Source organism: Rattus norvegicus, chromosome 4, assembly GCF_036323735.1.
Source record: "Rattus norvegicus strain BN/NHsdMcwi chromosome 4, GRCr8, whole genome shotgun sequence".
Classification (NCBI taxonomy): domain Eukaryota; kingdom Metazoa; phylum Chordata; class Mammalia; order Rodentia; family Muridae; genus Rattus; species Rattus norvegicus.
This window is the reverse complement of record NC_086022.1, coordinates 5038183-5040752: the sequence shown is the minus strand read 5'-3', so window position 1 is coordinate 5040752 and position 2570 is coordinate 5038183. Positions and strand designations below refer to the sequence as shown.

The 2570-nt window shown below is 62.5% G+C and overlaps 1 non-coding gene across 1 annotated transcript; it reads left to right on the top strand.

The window, feature by feature from the left end:
- The first annotated feature begins 1479 nt into the window (after positions 1–1479).
- Positions 1480–1632, top strand: LOC134486901 (5.8S ribosomal RNA). The gene has a single exon (XR_010066332.1). It is a non-coding gene; the product is annotated as a 5.8S ribosomal RNA (ribosomal RNA).
- The last annotated feature ends 938 nt before the right edge of the window (positions 1633–2570 follow it).

The following is a 2570-nucleotide window of genomic DNA, read 5'->3' as shown; positions in this document are numbered from 1 at the left end:
TAATTCCGATAAGGAACTAGACTCTGGCATGCTAACTAGTTACGCGACCCCCTGAGCGGTTGGCGTCCCCCAACTTCTTAGAGGGACAAGTGGCGTTCAGCCACCCGAGATTGAGCAATAACAGGTCTGTGATTCCCTTAGATGTCCGGGGCTGCATTAGGGCCACACTGACTGGCTCAGCGTGTGCCTACCCTACAAAGGCAGGCGAGGGTGACCCATTGAACCTCATTTGTGATGGAGATCGGGGATTGCAATTATTCTCTATGAACGAGGAATTCCCAGTAAGTGCTGGTCATAAGCTTGTGTTAAGTCCCTGCCCTTTGTACACACCACCCTTGGCTACTACAGATTGGATGGTTTAGTGAGGCCTAATCAGCCCATGGCCCTGTCAGAGGGCTGAGAAGAAGGTCGAACTTGACTATCTAGAGGAAGTAAAAATAACAAGGTTTCTGTAGGTGAACCGGTGGAAGAAGGATCATTAACGGAGAAGGCCGAGGGGGTGTCTGGTCCTTTCTCTGGCCTGTGTGAGTCCCTCCTCTCACCGGGAGGCGGGTCCCTGGGTCGCGGTCGCATTTGTGGCTTGTGCGGTGGCTGCAGGCCAAGTGAGCATTTCGGGAAAGGCGGGGGTCGTTAAGGAGCAGTGAGGGAAGGGTGTCAGGTCTGGTCCGTCGAGGGACCTCCTCCATTCTCTCTCTCTCCCCTGCTCTTCTGCCTATGTCCTTGCCTCCGTGTGCCTGCCTCTGCCTCGCTGCCTCCACCGCCCGCACCTCCCTTGCCTGCTGGCCAGCCAAGGCCCTCAGCGTACCGAGGTCATTCTGCCTCTTTCTGTACTGGTTCCGTGATCTCATCTCCTATGCACCTGCCACCCCTCCACCACAGCTCTCCCCCTCTGAAGGTGCCGGGGTGTCTCTGTCGCGTGCAGGGGGTGCCTGTGCCACCGGTGTGCTCCTGCAGCCAGCCCCGCCTTCTGGGCCTCGCGTGTCCGCCCCGCTCATGTCCGGGTACCTAGCTGTCCTCTTCCAATGTGGAAGTTTTAAGACCCTGCAGGGGGGGTCGCCCTACCGCCCGTCGGTCGTCCTCAGGAGGGCTTCCCGATTCCTCCCTCCACCTGGTGCTCCCTGAGACTCAGCGGGCCCCCTCCGGCCGCCGGCGCTTCCAGAAGCGGCGGTCAGGGGCCATGTCGCGGGCCCCCTCTGGGCGCCCGTGGGGTCCGGGCCCGAGTGCCCGACTTTCCGCCCATTGGCTGGCCGCCGCTGGGTGCTGGGTTCGCGGCGTCCCATGTCCGGTGTGTCCTGCCTTTCTGTTCCCGACCCTGTCTTTTTTTCCTTTTCACATGTATCCTTTAGTTTCCCGCTGGCCGGCCTGAGGTGGAGCCGTCTCGCCATGGGCCCCTCTCTTCCAGTTCAGCAGAGGCGGGCGGGGTAGCTGGTGCTGTTGTTAGCACCCGTAGGAGTCCGCTCACACCCCAGATACTGATACGACTCTTAGCGGTGGATCAATTGGCACGTGCGTTGATGAAGAACGCAGCTAGCTGCGAGAATTAATGTGAATTGCAGGACACATTGATCATGGACACTATGAACGCACTTGAGGCCCCGGGTTCCTCCCGGGGCTACACTTGTCTGAGAGGCTCTTGAGGATCAATCACTGCCACGCCCTCTGCGGTTTCGTCGCCTGGGGGGGGGGCGTTTCGCGGCTGGGACTCTGCTCGCAGGGCCTTTCCCCTCGGCCCTCCGTCTCCCGAAGTTCAGACTGGGCGGCGTCCGGCGGTCGTCCACGCCCGGTGGGTCTGCGTGGGCCTAGATCCCCCCATCCACCGGCACCGTGGGCCGGCCACCCTTCTCGTGGTTCATTCCTGCTCGCTCCGGCACTCCTGCTCCCGTCCTCGCCCGCTCTCCCCACCGTGGGGACACATCGACGGGGGCCAGTCAGGTGCCTGGGCACGAGAGGGGCCATGTCGCCCGGGTCGTTCATCTCACCTCCTGTCTGGTGGGAGGCTGGTCCCGCCCACGGGGTCGGTGCAACCGCCGCCACGCACCCGCCAGTGCGCGCAGAGAGAGCAACCTGTGAGGGTCGGACTGGGGGTGGGGGGGGATACCGCACGCGCCGGGGCCGGTCTCAGGTACCTCTCCTCCCCCCCTCCCTCTTGTGGGGGCCATCCGCTCGGGCGCCAGCTGGCGTGACGCTGTGGCGTCCGTGCGCTGACGCGACTTGTCCCCAGGATGTGGGAGCTGGCCAGGGTAGAGAGGTCGCAGGCCCCGGCCTGGGACCCTGGCACCCTCTCGCTCTCTTCTCCTTCCGTCCGCCCGCGGCCGCGAGCGCCCTCCTTTCTTCCTACCCCTTTCGACCTCAACCTCAGATCAGACGTGGCGACCCACTGAATTTAAGCATATTAGTCAGTGGAGGAAAAGAAACTAACTAGGATTCCCTCAGTAATGGCGAGTGAACAGGGAAGAGCCCAGCGCCGAATCCCCGCCAAGTGCCGTGGCGCGTCAAATGTGGCGTATGGAAGACCCACTCCCGGGCGTCGCTCGTGGGGGCCCCAAGTCCTTCTGATTGAGGCCCAGCCC